Raw genomic sequence first — 21,719 nt, 5'->3', positions numbered from 1 at the left:
ATGGTGAGTAGATCGGTCTTATCATTTTGAAGTAAATGTGTTCAAAATTCTGAAAATCTGTGTGTAACTTTGAGGAGTGTCACTACATCTTTTTCTGCAATTAAGCAAACTTTTTTGGACGTTATTCATTAAAATTTAGTTTTTATGTGTGTACATTTGTTCAGAACTGTGCTTGCAAACCATGTGCTGATTAGCATCTTTGAGCTAGGGTCAAAAGTATTCATAAAATGTCACTACCAAAATAGTCACAACCAAAACGTGTCACTGGGTATCATTGTTTAGGTAGTGAGAAAATTTGTTTCGGTAGTGAGAAAAAGGGACAATTAATCCTTTGTTTGTGGAAATAAAAAATCTCTACAGTTATGCAAATCTTTAGTATTTTAGTATGTTTTAGTAGTGATATAATATGTGAGCTGTACGTTTTCTATGAGATATTTACTGTCAGATGTGTCTCTGCTATATGTGCTGGCTGCAGAAATATTGTTAAAATTGTAACTGGTATTTATTTACATGTGGAAAAAAAGTAGATTTAAACAAAATCTTAATATGTAAATATAATCATTCTTATTAAATGATATATTATTGTGTTTCGGTAGTGACTAAATTTGGGGAGAGGAAGAATTTTCCAAAACTTTCTGAAATTACAATATGAAAATTAACTGCACAATTACTAGAAATGTGTACCTTTGATATATACAGTTTGCATACATACATTTTTTCAGAAAAAAACACATTTTTTCAAGATGTTTCCAACTCTGATTTTGCACCAACTCTGTAGAATGACCCATATACGACTTACCTTTTAAACTCTCATGAATTGTACGCTAAGCGAACAAGGATTGAATGTATTCTTTTATGCTCCAGACCAAAAAAAATCAAGAGAACCGAACTACAAAATTATATGACCACACCCTTAGACTCGGACACATTCTTCCAACATCTTATCTCTTATCTAAAATGATATGTTTACCACATCTTGATCATTGTTGTGTTTATAGTCGTTATTCAATAACTTATCTGTCATTCATTCTACTAGGTGTGCTGTCAGAAGAGCAGATCCGACTGAAGAAGATGAAAAAACAGGAAGAAGAGACTGCACGCACATCTCTAGTGGCCACGCCCAGCCCTGCCCCCGAGATGCCCCCTCTGGCTCCAGAACAGCAGGAGATGATAGAAAAGCTGGTGGCCATGCAGAAACAGTGCAACAAACGCTCCTTTCTGGACCGGCCCAAAGTTACTGTGAGTTGCTTTAGCAGCTATATGAGCTTAGTGATGCATTAAGTATCCACAAGTTTCCGGAGGGCGCTACTGTAAAAATGAACGTGGGTACAACTTCTGGTGAAGCGGCGAAGTAGTGCATTGCACCTTGGATAACTTATTCTGATGATAGAAAATGAGACTGTGATTCATTCATATTCATATATATTGTAATACTGTTGGTAATCTATTAAAAAATAATTTAGAAACTGATGACGAGCAACACCTGCTGTTCTTGGCTGCACTTACAACCAGGTGAAGCTTATTTCACGTCTTAAAAAAAGAGCGCTTCACAAACAGATCTAAAGGTTAGACGGACTGCTCCTGTGAGGGACTGTACAGGTTTTAAAAGACGAACTTCAAAATGTGGACCGATTACCTCAAGCAAATAGTGACGAACATTAAACATCACTTAGACTGAATGTGCTCATAGTTTAAAAAGAGTTTGCCGTTTTAAAAAGGAGTTCAAATAGATTCATGTAATCATCAACACACTGTATGGTCTTCATCTGTATGTCAATCAACGATGATAATGACTATTAGAGATGGGCAGATGAAGCCTTGTGAAGCTTTTGAGGCTTTTTCCTGATTGTACCAAAAATGATTCAAAGCCTCAAAGACAGACCCTACCAGTGACATCTAGTGGTCAGCTGCAATTATAGAAGCCACTTTCTAATGGTTCACATCTTGTTGGTTCCAGTTAACACAAAAGCAATACTCAACAATACCAGCTGTATCTTCAGTCTGAGAATCATTGTCCACACATGAAAGCGTTACAACGTTTTGAAATGTCACTTTACTAGTAAAATGTTTAAAATATGTTGCAATGTGCAATTCAGTAGATACCTCTTATGGTGGAACTGATTATAAGGACATCCCTGGATTTAGATTTTCTGATTTGCATTAAGAGCATTTTGCGTCTCCTTATAATGAATGAAGGCACGGCAAAGATTTGAATCAGTCACATCGCTTCAGGTGTTTAATTGTGACGTATGAAGCCTCAAACGTCATCGGTCACGTGATCACATACATTTGATACAAGCCTCGACACAGTTTCGAACCAGTCTTCTTCACTAAAACAGGCTTCGAAGCCTTAGTGTCAAACGTCCCATCCCTAATGACTATTTTATCTCCTTAAAACGAAGTATGACAAGATGACAAAAGATAATAAAAACCAGGAAAACAGATCAAACATAGCAAATGCATTAAAGAGAGTTAGAAAATATGACTAATAAGTCCAGAAACCACTTCAAAGCGACAATCAAGAAATTAACCAATGACTTTAACCCTCAAAAAACACATGCATCACAATGCACATTTTTGTGCAAAAAGTGCCCACTATAATTAATCGGAAAGCAATGTGAATATGCATTTACACTCGTTCATCAACTTCATGCACACAGCACGGCAGCAAGAAGATGTGCAATTCATTGATACATAGGCTACTAATACGACAGAAGAAAAAAGAACAGCAGAAACAATAATGCGCTTACTTTTGAAAGTCGCCTTACCATCTGACAGAACTACAGTACGTATTTCGTGAAATATATTTTGCAGAACATGTAATGCAAAATTTAGCAAGTCCAGCAGCTGTAAAGAGTATGCCAGAGTACAGTCTGTACAGTTTAAAGGTGTGCTGATGATGAACAGAAGTACTGTATATTCCCATATTCAGTTTGATTTCTATTAAATTATTCAACTGTGCTACACGGGCCGCATGCACATATTCAGTGTTGCCAGATTGGGCCGTTTCTCACCCAATTGGGCTTCTTTTGAACGGGTTAGACCGAAGAAAAACGCATTGGGTGGGTGGACAAATTTGGGCTGCTTATGAAATTAAAAACCCGCCCAAGCAGCTTGCCTTTTCTTTGCTTTTATTTAGTCAAGTAATTTCAAAACATTGGAAAATAATGTGTAGTGCAGTCATAAACACACAGCCCTTATTGGTCAAACGGAGTCTGGGTCTGGGATAGGGAGACCTGTCAATCAATCCACCGTTGAGATGTGATGACTCGTGAGTGACGGGGTTTTGTCGGGATACAGGACCAGATTTTGTATAGCCTATTGAAGTGATCACAATGCCAAAGTGGCCCAAATATATGTTGCACGGTAATGGGAGAGTAACTCAAATCTCACAACGTGGATGTGGTGACAGACGACTCGAAAATATAACTATAACTGAATTCAGAGCACACTAACGCTTGTAGTTCGCTTTTAAATAGAAAAATATATATATTTACCACATCTTTAAATGGCACACAATCGACATCATGTAAAGAAACTGAAAACCCTCCATAATTTTCAAATTGCTCATTGGTTTACTGTCACAACGACTGAATCAATAAAGTTGCTAAATATCCGTCGTCAAGTATTAAAATCATCATCCCCTTCCTTTATAAAGTAGTGGACAGAATGCTGATGTAGTTTATAGGTGCTGTCAGTGTGTAAGTTCACATTCTGCTTAAACAAATGACTTGAAATACGGCAGAAATGCGTTTGCTTACATTGAACCGGAAGTTTCTCCCATCTTTCGTGCAAAGCATCATGGGGCGTAGGAAACTTGTGGATAGCGATACTCTAAATTGTGGGTCACTTTGACCTTATGACGTCCTTGTGAAGTTTTTTAGAGGCTGACTTTTCAGTTCTCACAAAATCAAATGTAACATCTTCAAAATGAGTAAAGGCAGAATTTGGTGTTCAGCACACAAAGATGTGTTCTTTTTGTTATTTGCTTTTGATACTTGCTGTGTGTCTAAATCTTTGATTTATCCGAATCGTTGATCCAGAACATTCACATCAAGTTTTGTTGTTTTCAGCCGTGGCCACAGAGTCAGGACCCACTTAACCGAGAGGTTCGACAGCAGCGGTTTGCTCACTTCACTGAGCTGGCCATCATGTCTGTGCAAGAGATTGTAGACTTTGCTAAACAGCTGCCTGGCTTCCTGGAGCTCACCCGAGAGGACCAGATCGCCCTGCTGAAGACCTCAACAATAGAGGTTTGTCTGAATGACCTCTAACACACTTATGTCCATTATTGTTGTTCTTGTGTGTGCCGATGGACAATTTTTGTTTGACAGGCTTGGTTCTGATGTATTTTGTTCTATATATATACTGTATATATTTTTTATATAAAACATTTAGAACATGTTTCATGTAAGATGTGATATTTACACACTGTATTCTAACTCATTTAGAAGCTGTTTCACATGAAAATCCATGCTCACTGCTTATTTTAGTGTTTCATTAAGGCGGTAAAAGTGGTAAAAAGTTTTTATGCTCTTGTAGATCATGCTGCTAGAGACTTCCAGACGTTACAACCCAGCGCTAGAGAGCATCACTTTCCTCAAAGACTTCAGTTACAATAAAGAGGACTTTGCTAAAGCAGGTATGAGATGATAATTAAAACATTGCCTGATGTTTACCAGATTGTAATATATGTTATAGAAGGATGTTATTGTCACAGTTTTGAGCCCAATGATCATGTTTCATGTGCAATAATTGACGTTTATAAAGCCATTTTTGGTCTCTTTTCTTTCTGGCTTTTCTGCAGGACTGCAGTTTGAGTTCATCAACCCCATCTTTGAATTCTCTAAGGGCATGAATGACCTACACCTGGATGAGGCAGAGTACGCTTTGCTCATCGCTATCAACATTTTCTCAGCAGGTCAGTGTGACCCACAAGCAGTACTGTTATATTGTTTGTCTGCTTTTTATTGTCTGGTTCCTTTTAAAAATATATGCACGTGTCATTTTAATGGATGAAGTAATTAAATATCCAAATGTTTTTTTTGTTATACAAGTACAATTCCTGCAACTGTATTTATATGTAGTTTGCTAGATTGAGTCGTATTAACAAAACTCAATAAAAATGTTGGTATCCTTTTGGAGGACCTATTGACAGAAATGCATTAATATACAGTGAAGGAAATAATGATTTGATCCCCTGCTGAAGTTTGCCTGCTTACAAAGAAATGAAGGGTCTATAATATTTACGGTAGGTTTATTTGAACTGATAGAGGAAAAAACGTTATATAAAGGTTATAAATGATAAATTGATTTGCATTTCAGTCATTGAAATAAGTATTTGATCCTCGAGCAAAACATAACTTTGTACTTGGTGGAGAAACCCTTGTTGGCAAGCAGAGAAATAAGACATTTCTGATAGTTGGTCACCAGGTTTGCACATGTGTCAGGATACATTTTAGTCCACTCCTCTGTCAATCTTTAAAGGAGAGGTTTCTTGCTACTTTTACACAAATGTAATATATATCTTAGGGGTCCTCAGAATGTGTCTGTGAAGTTTCACCTCAAAATACACCACAGATCTTTTATTATACCATGCCCTAATTGCCCAGTTTTGCATGTGAGGAGAAACGCGCTGTTTTGGTGTGTGTCTCTTTAAGTGCAAATGAGCTGCTAGTCTCCACCCCCTTTTCACAGAAAACTCAGCCAGGGCTTAGAGCCGGTGCTTCCATCGACAAAAGAAGGGTCACATAAAGCGAATGAGAAATGCTGTTTCCGTCTTTAAACACCAAACACATTGTTTTCTAAAAGCGAACAGACTCCTAACAAAGGCGTCATATTTTCTACATGTGAAATTACACATGACAAACCGATCGCGTGTTTACAGACCATACACACTGCTTTCTATAAGTGAAAGTACCCATGACAGACCCATCGCGTGTTTACAGACCACACACACTGCTTTCTATAAGTGAAAGTACCCATGACAGACCCATCGCGTGTTCACAGACCATACACACTGCTTTCTATAAGTGAAGATACTCCAGACAAATGCATCGCGTTTTCTCTAAGTGAAAGTAACGTTACACAGGACAATCCCGTTGCGTGTTTAGAATAGAAGAATAGAAGAATAGAATAGAATTAGCTTTATTGGCCAAGTATGTTTCCACATACGAGGAATTTGTTATAGTGACAGAAGCTCCACAGTGCAACAGAAAGACGGCAACAGGACAGAACACAGATAATAAAATAATAATAAAGTAATAATAATATACAATAATATAGAAATAGGCAATGTACAAAACAGCAAAAACACAATATACAATATAGACAATTATGTACATACAGGTCTGATATGTGCAAATTTGGTGAATAAATAATGTAAAATAGAGTTGTGTGTTCCGCGTTTAATGTCAAGTGTTCATAAGATGGATTGCCTGAGGGAAGAAACTGTTCCTGTGTCTGGTCGTTCTGGTGCTCAGTGCTCTGTAGCGTCGACCAGACGGTAACAGTTCTAAAAGGGAGTGTGCTGGGTGTGAGGGGTCCAGAGTGATTTTACCAGCCCTTTTGCTCATTCTTGGAGAGTGGGGATGGTTGTACCAATGATACGCTCAGCAGTCCGGACTACCCTCCGTAGTCTTCTGAGATCAGATTTGGTCGCTGAGCTTAACCAGACAGTTATAGAAGTGCAGAGGATGGATTCGATAATGGCAGAGTAGAACTGTTTCAGCAACTCCTGTGGCAGGTTGAACTTCCTCAGCTGGCGAAGGAAGTACAGCCTCTGCTGGGCCTTTTTAACAATAGAGTCAATGTGAGTGTCCCACTTCAGATCCTGAGAAATTGTGGTGCCCAGGAATCTGAATGACTCCACTGCAGTCACAGTGCTGTTCATGATGGTGAGTTTGGGGAGAACAGGGGGCTTTCTCCTGAAGTCCACGATCATCTCAACAGTTTTAAGCGTGTTAAGCTCCAGGTTGTTAAGACTGCACCAGACAGCCAGCTCCTTGACCACCTGTCTGTAAGCAGACTCTTCACCGTCCTGAATGAGGCTGATCAGTGTGGTGTCGTCTGCAAACTTCAGGAGCTTGACAGAGGGGTCTTTAGATGTGCAATCATTCGTGTAAAGGGAGAAGAGCAGTGGGGAGAGAACACAGCCCTGAGGAGCTCCAGTGCTGATGGTGCAGGTGTTGGATTTGAATTTACCAAGCTTTACAAGCCATAAACATTGCTTTCTTTGCGTGAACTGACAAACGTTTCACAATGACGTTTTAGCTACTTTTAAGTTGGCACAGGTCCCTGAGGTCTTACTTAAAAAATAATGGTACTTACAATGTCTTTATTTGCAGCTTTGCCTCGTTCAGTCTGGTGGATTTCCATTGAAAACTAAATAAATCCATTGCTCTCCTGTCAGGCTGGGAACAGTGTTCTGTGCTGCTCTGTGCAGCCAACAACAGAACACTTAGCATGCTTTGCTCTGCTTTGCTTACTTTTGCCATGGTGTCGGAACTAATTCACATATGTCGCTTGCGAAAACAGAAATGGCGGCAGCGCCATGGGTGGACACGTTCAGAAAAGGGGGCGGTAATATTATAATAAGAACGACTACCTACGTCAGAAAGTGAGCGAAATCTGAACGGCTCGTTTTCTCACAGGCTTGCAGAGAGATAGGCTCACGTAAACGAAGTTACTGGATTGTCATTTTTCACGTTTTCTGAGTCGGTAGATGCACCAGACACCCGATTATAGCACTTAAACATTGAAAAAGTCAGATTTTCATGAAATGTCCCCTTTAAGGTTTCTTGGCTGTCGCTCAGCAAATTGGAGTTTTAGCCTCCTTCACAAATGTTCTGTAGGACTAGGGTCTAGAGACTGGCTAGGACATTTAGGCCCGGTTTCACAGACAAGGCTTAAGCCTAGTCTCAGACTAAAATGAATGTGTGACCCAGTGGTGTAGTCTAGTTTTTTTGTAGGGAGTATACTCTGATCCCCCCACAGCCTACTCATCCGTCCAAGACCAACAACCCATGAGCACCAGCACACTCACGAATGCATAGAGTATGCCTCTATATGTCATCAAGAGCATTCTGAAAGATTTATTGCAAGCAAGACTTCAATAGCCAATGACAGCTGGGGGGACTTGCTGGTTTTGTTAATCACTGTCTAAATCAGTCAGTTAAGAGTTATATTTAGCCTTAGATGGTATATGTATACAATCCCTAAAGCACAGGTTTGATCAGCTGGCAATTTTCAATGCACATTTGTGATCCATATGAAAACCCAGCTATAAAGTCATTTATTTATAGTCATAAAAATAGTATTACATTAATTCTAGTGGTTTCCATTAAAGTACCATTATGTACCACCATTTTTTGTCTTACAAAATAAAAAAATATTGGGTGTTGTATTGATTCCCATCTGCATCTGTTGTGTTTTGGGGCAGGGTTCTATTATTTTTTCAGCAGGGCAACCAACATAATGTGAAGAATATCCTATAGATATATATATAGATTTTGATTTCGTTTGACTAAGGCCATGTCAAAGATTTACAGTAAATCATATTGAAATAAATGGTTAAAATCAAACTCTGCTCGTAACTCTAATCTAATAACTAGATTTTTAGCCTAGTTTTCACACACTGGGTCACACTTATGATGAGTGCAAGTTACGCCTATTATTGACATTGATAGTTAACTATAATAATCATCATTGAACATTTGTGCAGTTTTATCAAACACCCGTTGCACTTCTAGATCGCTGGCAGTGGCTCTAGCCTGACTTTCACAAGTCTGACCAGGAGTTCTCATCTCTTATCATCTAAACCAATTAAAAGCATTGTAGTATAAGTTATCTCTCCCTTTCTCCCTTATGTATTGATTCACCACCACACAAACTAACGTTTGTGAGGCTGGCTAGTTAGATACAATTTAATATGACAACAATCTCCTTACAGGTATGTTAGTGATAACAAATATGCTTGTTTTATTAAAGACTACGCGATGGTTTTAAAAGTGTGGGTGAGTTATCAGCAGAAAGTATAATACACTGGTGAACAGAGTGCGCAATTGCGCCCCCGGGACACTATCGCGAGGGATGGGGACCCCGCATACAGCGTCACATGAGCCTCGTCGGGCTCATTTTCTGTAACACCTGCTGCAGCGGCACACGAAGCGCCAGCCTAGCTTCAGGGGCAGGCTTAAGAAAACACTGAAATAGTGTAGTTTAAATGCTTGCCTTTCACAATCTCCTTTTGTTTCATATCTCCCGGTAGCACCAATGGTCCAAAAGTCAGTGCGTCGCACTTTTCTGACACAAAACGATGTTGTTACGTATCTTCGCGCTTTTTTAAGTGGGTATACGGAAATTCTTGATCTTTCTAGTGGGTATACGGCGTATACCTGCGTATCACGTAGACTACACACTGGTGTGACCTGTCTTAACTGAATATAACTTGCCCAAAAATATCTTAAAATATATCAGTGCCATTGTTTTGTCTCAAGATGCACACCAGTAATGTGTTCTTCTAAGGCATTTTTATAAAAGCAACATAAATATCTTAATTCAACTAAGGCATAGTCCTGGCTTATGCTAAACTGTGCTAACACTGTGCTTCTCTGTAGACATGATGTTCTTGGGCTCATAGTCAGCATTTCTCTCCCTCCAAAAACAGGAGTCAATTGTGGTCTCTCAGCACTTTCTCCAAAGCCTTTTCTGAATCATCTTGATGTTCATTGTCAAACTTCAGATGAGCCAGGCGGGCCTTCTTGGGCTGGAGGACCTTGCGGGTGCTTCAGGATTTCAATCTATTGTGGCATAGCGTGTTACCAATGGTTTGCTTGCTAACTGTGGTCCCAACTGTCTTGAAATCATTAACAAGCTTCTTCCGTGTAGTTCTGGGCTGATCTTTAACCTTTCTCATGATCATCTTTACCCCATTGGGGAAATCTTGCAGGGAGCTCCAGAACAAGGGCAATTGATAGTTATTTTGTATTTCTTCTATTTCCAAATAATCGCACCAACAGTTGTCTCCTTCTCACCAAGCTTCTGTCTGTAGCCTATTCAAGGTTTGTGCAGGTCTCCAATCTTGTCCCTGACATCCTTTGAAACCTATTTGGTCTGGACCATGGTGGTGGAGAGGTTGAAATGGAAGATACAGATTCTGTTGGCAGGCATCTTATATATACATAACAAGCTGATTTAGGAGTACTTTCTTAAAGTGACAGGACTAATCTGTGGTCCATATAGGCACATAACCAATCTGTGGAGCCAGAATTCTTGCTAGTTGGTAGGGGATCAAATACTTATTTCACTGACTGAAATGCAAATCAATTTATAACAGCCATTGATTGCAATTCACAACCTCACCGCTAGATGCTGCTAAATATCATACACTTTAACTTTATTTTTCTTCTCTATTGAGGATAGACAGAAGCTCAGTTTAGATTTTTTTATTTGCAGATATTTTTATTAATCCATTCGATTCATTTTCGGATTTGGGTGTTATGTGGGTTTCTTTTTTAGAGATCTTCAGTGATTTTTGCCAGCATTTCCTTTCAACACACATTTTCACAAACTTCATGGAATGAACACCCTCTATTTCTTTCAATCACTGTTATTTTTTTTGTCTTTTGTCTTTGTGCATGTGGATCAGACCGACCCAACGTGCAGGATCACGATTTAGTGGAAAGACTGCAGCAGCCTTATGTTGATGCCCTCCGCTCTTACATCAGAATTAAACGACCCAACGTGAGTATAATAAACCTAAGAGAGCAAGAGTTGAAAATAATATAAATGTTTTGTTGTGGTGTTTGTGAATTATTAAGTCATATACAGGTGTATGTTAATTATGGTAAATAATTTCAATGTATATTATGATCATTACTGTATTTTAAAGTATACATTGTATTATTACATAAAGTATTTATTGTCTGTTGTGTACTTTATTGCCACTTGGTGGCACTGTTGATGCCACCATTGCACTGATAATGAACAGTTATGATGGATGTTAACTGTTATAGTTTTAATATTATATTGAATTGCTAATTAACCAGATCTTGTTTCTGCCAAAGGATCACTTGATGTTTCCCCGGATGCTGATGAAGCTGGTCAGCTTACGTACACTGAGTAGCGTCCATTCAGAGCAAGTCTTTGCTCTACGCCTCCAAGACAAGAAACTTCCACCTCTGCTCTCTGAAATCTGGGATGTTCACGAGTGAGCCAGTGCTCCACCCCAGGACAGAACGAGCAAATGAAACATAGTCATGGTGGGGGGTCTCAAGACGAAGCACGGGTGTGGTGACTGACCTCATGTTGTCCCCAAGGTTTCTAAAATGTCTCCCACTCTGGCATGGAGCCAGTCATAGGAAGTCTGGTTTATCATTCTCTTCCGTACATATTTTGGACCCAGTGGTCGGTGGGCTGCTTCCGTTGAATGTGCTGTTGACAAAATGTTTGCCCAGAAGTGGCTCAGGGACCGTTCAGAATCAGCAATGGTTATTTGACCATCAGGGGGTGGGGATCTGGATGCGTGTTCATTCAGAAACTTCCTTGCTGGTGTGAGTGGCCACAAACAATGTGGTCATGATTTTTTGTTTGTGTGTCGTTTATACATAATGTTTCCAGGACCAAGAGCTTTCTGCAGGTCTTGGCAGTGATTTCTATTCTCTAATTCACAAAAGTGGTTATGTTAAAGGCCCCTCATTACATATAAATGTTTTATTTACAGTGTTTTGCTGAATTGTTGGATATGGCTGTCAGCCATCAAATTTTTATATTATGAGTATGCATAGATCACGCACAGCGTTAAGGCGCACACTGTCTTCTTTGAATTGTTATTTTCCACTCGTTTAATTATGAGTAATCTCTAATATTACATAACGTTTGACTCACATTTAGTCTTGTAGTTAACATAAGAAGCAGTCGCCTTCTAACACCCCAAACTTTAAGGTGTGTGTGAATAACGTCATTCAGTACTTTGCACACGAATGCAAGCGATTTTAAAACACGTTACACTGACTTGGCACATTTAAACGAATACAGTTTGTTGTATTTTGGTGTTTTGGATTATTTAGTGAAATATCAGATGCGATGAATGGGCTGTGTAAGGTGATTCACACAACAAGCCAATGTTTTGGATTAGTCTATTATTTGAAGTGCTGGGTCAATGTAGCGTGTTGTAGGCCGGGATCAGTTAGAGTCACTGGAGCTGTTAACCCAAATCAGTGTGCTGCTCAACTTATAGCGACTACTAAGGGGATGAGAGAGAAGTGTGAGACCTTGACAAAACATACTGGTGATTTGATGTTTTCACTGGGTAATAAATAGTTGCTGCAGTCTTCTAACATACTGCTCTCTCTTTGCAGACTAATTCTTAAACATAGCACTGATGTATTGGGCGGATGACTGATCAGTTTGATGCTGAAAAAAATTCCCTGGATCTTGGTAATGTCAGGATGTCTTGATATCTAACACAATAATATTAATATATTTGCTCATATTTAGTCACTTCCCAAAATAATAGTTGAATTTATACATACAGATTTTTTAGCCTTTGATAATCCTTTTAAAATTCTAGAGACATGTAAATGCAAAATCTAAATGTATTTATACCTCACTTACACATGTGACCCTGTCTGTGAAACGCAGGCTGAAAAACTTACTCAGTCAATATTAAAGATCAAGGTTATATTTTCACAGAATTTTTACATTATGTAAAAAAAGCATGTTTGTGAGATGATTTTATGTCGAAGACATTAAATCACAAAAAACGACTTTAGCTGGGTTGTCACAGACTGGGGCACATACGTTGTCCTTTTCCCAAAAGACATTGACAATGTAAAGCAAAACTATCAAATCATTTTGGTTGTAAATTGAGTTCTGAAATAAGGAACAAGACAACTAAGAGAGTGTTGTAATGTTTAGGTCCAGAGTCTTACCTCACATTTAACAATGCAAGTAACTGACAAGTGTGACCACAAGCAATTCAGGTTTTACTGGTTTTAAAGAACATTTGTGATGGGTGTGCGTTGTGAATCAATACATTTTGAAAACTAACATCGCTAAAAAAACTATCACAGTTGGTTTGCTGTGGATATTATTGAGAGTTGGTTTGAAGCCTGGAGAAATAGAAGCTGTGCAGTCATGCCCATGTGATGCTTGCATTGTTTTGGCTTATGTAAGTCGTATGCCTGCGTGCATTTTCATCTGCTTCCACTCTCTCTGTCTGTTAATGAAACTGCTTATTGGTTGCTGTTCATAAATTGCATCTTTATGCTTTTGTTGGTTTCTATCAAGACTATCATAAGTCATTTCAAATCTTCAAGGGCTTCAAGATGCAAGGGTATTAATGGAGGCAACCACCAAGTTGATGGCAGAGCAGCCAAAACAGTGCAACAGACTAATACTCAATATAAAATCTTTGTGATCTTCCTGTTGATCTGATTCTTAAGAAAAACAAACATTATATCTGCAAACAGGATGTGACGAGGGAATAGCAGATTTCCAGTAGTGATGAACCTAATGAACTGCTCTAAACTTTCTCTCTGAAATTGTTGTCTTCTAACAGGTTACCACATCAAGCGTTTAATGCAGAGTTGATTGTAGTTATAATTTATTTGTGTCTTTAGCTCGATGGACCTCTTCGCTCTGATCAACTTAAAGTCTTCAATAGAGAGTCCTTGAATGAGGCCGTCATTGAAATGCAACCTTGTAACGCCTTAAGTTCTTGGATATAGTGCTTTATATGTATAAATTAAAAGTAGACTAAATTTATTGTTCTGTGAGAGTATATATTTATCTGACGAAGATTCCGAGAAACTTAGATGACTAAAAGCCTCAACTATTCTTTATACAGAAATACATTTACTTAAAACATGGAATCTCCGTATTGTTTCTGTCTTTTTACTATTCTGCTGTTTTTTAATAGATAAGGGTTGACCCTGTAAATAAATGATTCTGAGCTCACAACGTTAGTGTCTATGTTGTGTCTGTTAGCATTTGTGTTTAGTATCTTTCAGCATCCTAGTGGAGTGTTGTATTTACTCTGTTAAAGGGATAGTTCACCCTCTTGTCATTTCAAACCTGTATGATTTATTTTCATCTGCAGAACACAAAAGATTTTTTGAAGAATGTTGTTGATAGATGATGAATAGATGAAGCATGAAAAATAGAATTTAACCTACAACATTTTTAATTGTCATTGTTAATGCTATGATCTTATGAATATGAAAATGCTTAATATTATAAGGCTTGGTGAACAAAAAGGGGTATTCGAGCCTTGTTGAGGGGGTACATAAGACTTTGGGAAACCCTGCTTTAAAACATAACGTCTAAACATTTTCCTTTGTTAACCAATAAACACCATAAAGAACAACAATCATCCCATATCGTCAATTCACGTGTCCTACGGTAAGAGCAAACGTGAAGGTATGTGCGTGTGTCCACCCCTCCGTTTGATTTAATGGTACAGTCCAGCTGTAATGCGGAACTCGCACGCTGGGCTCGTTCATAGACTGAGAGGGGAGGACGAGCATCTCTTATCTACAGACAGGATCATCACTGCATCACTGCCCGATCCGCTACTAAAAGCAATGGATGTGCAATCGTCATGTCGTGCCACCGTCAGATAACGTGCTATGGTCGTTGTTAGAGATGAATGTATGTTGAGAAGGTGTTTCGCTGGGCCAGAGGTACGGCTAAAGCCGAGTAGCAAGTGGCGTTAGCTAGCTCCTGGAGGTCAGTATCTTTATTACTCTAATGTTTGGTGTCTTATGATTGAAGTGGTGCCGATTCGGTGGCTTTCTGTGGATAAGCGATGCAATGAGCAGATGGATGAACGTCTTTAACGTTAACGGTATGGAAGTGAACGCAGCTGGTTGTGTAAGCAGATTTGACAGCTAGCTGAGAGCCGCTATGTGATCCTGTTAGCTGCTCTTGCGACAGTAACAATTGTGTTGATTGATGTTGCCGGTTGTTGTCATTCACGTGAGTCTCTACAAGATCACATCGTTACGTCGTGCACGTACAAACTGCGAAATGGCATTTGTGCCCAAGGGTGTAGATGGACCGAGCTCTCGTCATTGATTCTTCTGTACATTTAACGAAGCTTAATGTTATAAACACAAGTCCACAACACACAAAGTTTTATCTGGAAGATATGCAAACGATCTCATCCGCGCCCTCGTCATTTGATACTTTTTAAGCAGATGTCAAATCGATGGCCGTCTGTTGTTCTCCAGAGGTCATAGGGACAGGTTTGTTCTCCAGAGGGGTTTAGGATGTAGTCAGGATGCTGTGATGCAGGAAAAGCTCGTCTCGTGTGACACAACCTCTCCGGATTGGAGTAAACCTTTCTGCCTGCGTTCTGATGAAATGATGAAGCATCGTGTCGCGTGTAAGGTGACTTGCGTGTTGTTTGTCTCCTGGCTGAAATGTGAGACAGCTCTCTCGCTGCTGTCTGTTGCCCGTTTCCTGTCACTGTTTACAAATTATGCTCTTTATTCAATTATTCATGGATGAATGAATCGTTAGATTGTGCATCGGATCATAAATATATTATGAGCAGCTACTTCAGGTGTAGAAGTGAAATTCGTGTGGTTGGTTGTGGACGTGTTAACGGGATAGTTCACCCAAAAATAAAATGTCTTGCTCATTTATTCAATCTCAACGTTCTTGTGCGGAAATACAAAAGAAGAGAAATGTCTCCGTAGTTTTCTGTCAATGGAAGTCAATGAGGTCCAATGTTGTTCAGTACCCACCGTGTTCAAATCTTCTTCTTTTTTTTAAAGGAAGTCAAACAGGTTTGAAATGACATTATAAAGAATTTTCATTTTGGGGTGAACTATCACTTTAAATGTCAAAAAATGCTCACTAGGACTATACTGATTATATTCATTTTATAATAATGAGGTATTGTCATTCACGAATTGAAAGGTCAGCCTGGGAGCCAAGTAGTACAAGTAGGCTATCTGTAAAAACTGGAATATATGATATGTCTCCTGGTCCATTACTATATATCCGTGACTCTTGAAGCTCCATCATTTTTACATAATTTACTATATGAAATGTGCTAATGAGTATGTCTTATGTCCTGCTCTGAAGTGAGATTTTGTGTTGCGTTATTAATGACTTTAATGTAACCCGCTTGCTGTTGCTGAGTGACTAAAATATTATTCTGTCAGTTTTTCTCATATGAACAGAGTTAACCTAAAGCTTTAGAGATTTATCTGTGTTCCTGTTTGTAACTTGGTCTCCGATATCGGCTAATATTCATGCATCTATGCATTTGGATATTATCTTAACCTAGGCTCTGTATAACTGAGCTCATCTTGCTTTCTGCCAGTAGAGGCATCTGCAGTGTTGTAGTTTGCTGATACATTGTACAGTTTTATTTCCGTGTTTGGTTTTCTCTTATCATATTAAAAGCAGTATTTAATTGGATCTGCCAGCTCATCCTCCATCTCACAATGTGTTCCCAGTGGTGTCGTATGAATGACGCTTTGACTCCATATGTGCATGATAAGACGGTGTGGAGTGGGCAGACTGAAGCGTCTGTTCTTTGATCTGATTTGGCCACTGGGGAATTCAGGTTGTGAGAATGACTGGGTCATGATTTGATTGAATTGGGCATGTTGCTTTCTTTCCTCTCCAAATTTAATACTTATTGATGCTCATGTCCTGTATCCTATACATACTCATGCATACACCTATCTCTTTATTAGGGGTGCATGGTAGGGAATTAATATATAGTTTAAGGGCTTTCATGGAGCTGGTAGAGCATGGTTCTTGCACATTAAGATCATTTGTATCATTCAGGGAACACGCATACTTTAATGTTGACACGTAAACACCAACATTTATATTATGATAAATAGACTACATTTACTGTTTTGTCAAATGTATATATTATATGTATAATGTATTTTATTTTTGGCTGTGGCTCTGTTAAACATATTTATAAAGAGAAAAGACAGAAGTCTTATAATGTTTGAGCAGAACATAACTTTATAAGGAGGTTTCGCTAGTTTGATCTTCACTAAGTACTAGGGACGTAACGATTCCCTCAGCTCACGATGCGATGCGATTCACGATTTTGATCTCACGATGCGATTTAATCACGAATTTTTTACAGAATGAGTTGAGGAAAATTTTAAATGAACATCTGCCCTTTTATTATTTCTCTAATGCTGCACAATTCTTTGTAAAATAAAAATATATTTTATGTCAAATAACAAAACTAAATTACAGTTATAAAACAAATTCCAAACCAAATAAAAAATGAATACTACAAAAGTCTCTTTAATATAAACAAACTAAGACTTTATCTGTGCTTTTCCTAACTTTTACTTTTGAAAGAAATATCAGCATATCCACGTTTACCAAGTTTGCAGAAAAACAGCGGCCCCTGCTGTTCAAAACATGTACTGCGATTTTTATAACGTCTCAACCGATTTGAATCGTCACATATTATAATCGATTTTCAACCGGCTCACGATGAATCGTTATATCCCTACTAAGTACCTTGCAGTTAGGAATAAATGGCTTCATGTGACAAGGCTAAGCGGGGACCTTTTTGGGATGGTTTTAGTAATAGGTAATTGGACAAAACTCAGTGCGCCTTAAAATGAGTTTTTCTTTGATTGATTGCCTGGTCTGATAGCACTGGCAGAAAGGCTTATTTTATATTGAGCACAGCAGTAGCTTGAGGGGTGTGCTGTGAGCTTGTGTGCTGCCAACGGGTGGGATGGCTTTTAGTTATCTTGCTATCTTACCACATGAATAACACTGTGTATAATGCGTCACCTCTGGCTTTCACAGTTTACACTGTATTTCACCACAACTGGAGCTGGAACTGGAACTGAAAATTACAACCAAATAGTTGTTGACTTATTAAATCATGACTACGCTTTTGTGTTATGTAGCTCCTTTACAAAATAGATGCCTTGGAGAGCTATTTAATGTCAGCTGGGTTGCTTCTGTGTAATATTTATAATATATGTAATATATGTAAACTGGTAGCAGCTGCATTAGTTTCAACGCAATCAGAAAGAGCTCATCTACACGATGCCCAGAGGTTACCACGCAGCAGTTGGTACAAGCAGTGGATGCAAAATCCTGTGGCGAGAGTGAGGCGTGATGACTGACAGATAGGACGATGTTAAAGCCAAAAGCCTAAGAAATCATTTGTTAAACAATATACAGGTGCTGGTCATATAATTAGAATATCATCAAAAAGTTGATTTATTTCACTAATTCCATTCAAAAAGTGAAACTTGTATATTATATTCATTCATTACACACAGACTGATATATTTCAAATGTTTATTTCTTTTAATTTGATGATTATAACTGACAACTAATGAAAATCCCAAATTCAGTATCTCAGAAAATTAGAATATTACTTAAGACCAATACAAAGAAAGGATTTTTAGATATCTTGGCCAACTGAAAAGTATGAACATGAAAAGTATGAGCATGTACAGCACTCAATACTTAGTTGGGGCTCCTTTTGCCTGAATTACTGCAGCAATGCGGCGTGGCATGGAGTCGATCAGTTTGTGGCACTGCTCAGGTGTTATGAGAGGCCAGGTTGCTCTGATAGTGGCCTTCAGCTCTTCTGCATTGTTGGGTCTGGCATATCGCATCTTCCTCTTCACAATACCCCATAGATTTTCTATGGGGTTAAGGTCAGGCGAGTTTGCTGGCCAATTAAGAACAGGGATACCATGGTCCTTAAACCAGGTACTGGTAGCTTTGGCACTGTGTGCAGGTGCCAAGTCCTGTTGGAAAATGAAATCTGCATCTCCATAAAGTTGGTCAGCAGCAGGAAGCATGAAGTGCTCTAAAACTTCCTGGTATACGGCTGCGTTGACCTTGGACCTCAGAAAACACAGTGGACCAACACCAGCAGATGACATGGCACCCCAAACCATCACTGACTGTGGAAACTTTACACTGGACCTCAAGCAACGTGGATTCTGTGCCTCTCCTCTCTTCCTCCAGACTCTGGGACCCTGATTTCCAAAGGAAATGCAAAATTTACTTTCATCAGAGAACATAACTTTGGACCACTCAGCAGCAGTCCAGTCCTTTTTGTCTTTAGCCCAGGCGAGACGCTTCTCATGCTTCCTGCTGCTGACCAACTTTATGGAGATGCAGATTTCATTTTCCAACAGGACTTGGCACCTGCACACAGTGCCAAAGCTACCAGTACCTGGTTTAAGGACCATGGTATCCCTGTTCTTAATTGGCCAGCAAACTCGCCTGACCTTAACCCCATAGAAAATCTATGGGGTATTGTGAAGAGGAAGATGCGATATGCCAGACCCAACAATGCAGAAGAGCTGAAGGCCACTATCAGAGCAACCTGGCCTCTCATAACACCTGAGCAGTGCCACAGACTGATCGACTCCATGCCACGCCGCATTGCTGCAGTAATTCAGGCAAAAGGAGCCCCAACTAAGTATTGAGTGCTGTACATGCTCATACTTTTCATGTTCATACTTTTCAGTTGGCCAAGATTTCTAAAAATCCTTTCTTTGTATTGGTCTTAAGTAATATTCTAATTTTCTGAGATACTGAATTTGGGATTTTCATTAGTTGTCAGTTATAATCATCAAATTAAAAGAAATAAACATTTGAAATATATCAGTCTGTGTGTAATGAATGAATATAATATACAAGTTTCACTTTCTGAATGGAATTAGTTAAATAAATCAACTTTTTGATGATATTCTAATTATATGACCAGCACCTGTATTTACTCTGATAATATAATAAGCGAGTTTGTCTTTGTTTCATTGTTGTTATGTTTTTTTTAAAGAATATTATGAACCACAAATTAATGAACCTTTCAAACATTTATTTTACTCAAAGAAAGGGAAATATTTAAAAATGTCACACCGTGTCTACACCGGTCATGGCGGGGAGCACACGGCTTGTTATAATGGGATTGTCGCGTCGCGCAGCATCCAGTGTGGACAAAATGTTAAATTATAATGGGTGCTAATGTGTTCTTTTGTCGCATCGCTCCGTGTCCGGTGTAGACACGGTGTCACTTTAAAAATCCCTTTACTGAGCAAGTAGGGGTCGTGGGGTGAGGCAAGGAAAACGAAACACTAAAACATCCAAACATGTTCAATACACTAATAAATCCATCACAAATGAATAAAAATCATTGTTTATGATATAACGATTATTGATTTTATTGCTTATACATAAACTCTCTTTCAACACAAAGTAAAGTGTATTTAAAGCACATCTTTAACAACTAAATTATTGTGTGCTACTTTTTTCTTTATCTTAACAATTCATATAAGGAAAACACAATTTCTTTATTATCAGTGAGTGTTGTGGGCCCGTCCTTTGTTGTTTGATGAACATTATAAACTAGGGGTATAACGGTTCTCAGTAAAAAATTGAACCGCACTGTTCTCCACCAACGGTTCGGCACGTGCTTGGAACCCCGCGCGGCTCATCTTAAATCTGACGATGCATTTATAATATGGTAAAACAGACTGACAAAGTTCAACTAATGTATGTTTGTCGATGGATACACATTTAATGCCTACAACAAATCAAATAACGTAGACAAATTTCAATAGGATTGACGTATGCTGTACAGTCATTTATGCTTTCATCACCCGGGTGTTGTGAGCGCTCTAGTGCAGGTGAGACCTGAACAGCACATGTTGCTGTTTAAACTACACTCATTCAAGCCTTGCCAATTTAAACATTTAAGTGCAAGATGATGCAGAAGAAAACTCGCTTGCGCAATGTGAGAAGATCCGAAGCACGCATAAGGACAGCTGAGTCTCAGACATGCCGCAAATATTGAGTTGTCTTTGAAGCGCTTAAACGTACAAATTCACACACGAAGTAGGTCAACATGCCCCTCTTGTCGAGTATCTTAACAAACATAGTGGGTTATGTCTTAAGTGAATGGACGAAACAGACGAAAAACAGTATCAGTGTACTGGATCTGTTGCATTCCTCTTAAAGCGACAGCAGCATATTCCTGCTGTCTGTTAAAAGTCAAGGAAATCACTCACTGCTCACTGCTAGAGGCCCTACCAGGTCCATCCCGATGCGCGAGAAGGGTACCTCAATGATGGGGAGGGGAATCGGAGGGCTGGGGGGGTCGCTTTGGTGAGGTCCGCTGGCAGGTAGGACAGCTTTGGCAGAATCTTTTTACCCCCGTCTCCAGCCCTGGCCAGTGAAACCGATCCCGGATACGTTGAGCGGTATCGGCTGAGCCTAAGTGTCCGGCCATTGGGTGGGTATGAGCCAACTCCATCACCGTGGCGGTCTTGGCTTTTGGGACAACCAGCAGTTGTTTCTCCTCCCCCCGCCTCAGTGCGACGCAATACAACAGACTGTTCTTTACCAAGAAGTAGGGAGTGGGGTGGGGCCCAGGTTGTTGCACTTCCTCCTCGACTATCCGTACCTGACCCCAACAGTTTCGTAAGCGGAGATCTTCCCGCTGTTCGCGTCCAAAGGAACCCCCTTCCGTCACGTGCTGGAAAAGATCAGAGAGTATATTAGGGGTTTGAGGAATGCGCTCACCTTCTCGTTCAGTCCCGCTATCCATCAGGATGGCCCGCTGTCTCTGCACTCGCCGGCGCCTGCTGTCTCTCGACCTCTGGGTGTCGCGTCGAGTTGTCAGTGCCAACAGCTGATCGAACCCTGGCCAATCTCTCCCCAGCAGCATGGGTACGGGCAGATCC

At 39.4% G+C, this 21,719-nt stretch overlaps 1 protein-coding gene across 39 annotated transcripts in view; it reads left to right on the top strand.

The window, feature by feature from the left end:
- madd (MAP-kinase activating death domain) overlaps window positions 1-21,719 on the top strand; it is an 85,163-nt gene that overhangs the window by 7,171 nt on the left and 56,273 nt on the right. For 35 of the 39 annotated variants that reach the window (XM_057332064.1, XM_057332055.1, XM_057331994.1 and 32 more), the window contains exon 1: window positions 14,486-14,730. The gene's annotated coding sequence lies outside the window, so the exon portion shown is untranslated. Of the gene's footprint in view, window positions 1-1,036; window positions 1,240-4,073; window positions 4,254-4,542; window positions 4,643-4,807; window positions 4,922-10,648; window positions 10,744-11,066; window positions 14,731-21,719 lie in introns of those variants that run through there. The other 4 variants (XR_008962837.1, XR_008962838.1, XM_057332021.1 and 1 more) reach the window with 2 other exon arrangements.

This window comes from Triplophysa rosa, linkage group LG1 (genome assembly GCF_024868665.1).
Source record: "Triplophysa rosa linkage group LG1, Trosa_1v2, whole genome shotgun sequence".
NCBI classification, from domain to species: Eukaryota; Metazoa; Chordata; class Actinopteri; order Cypriniformes; family Nemacheilidae; genus Triplophysa; species Triplophysa rosa.
This window is presented reverse-complemented; position numbering and strand designations above follow the sequence as displayed.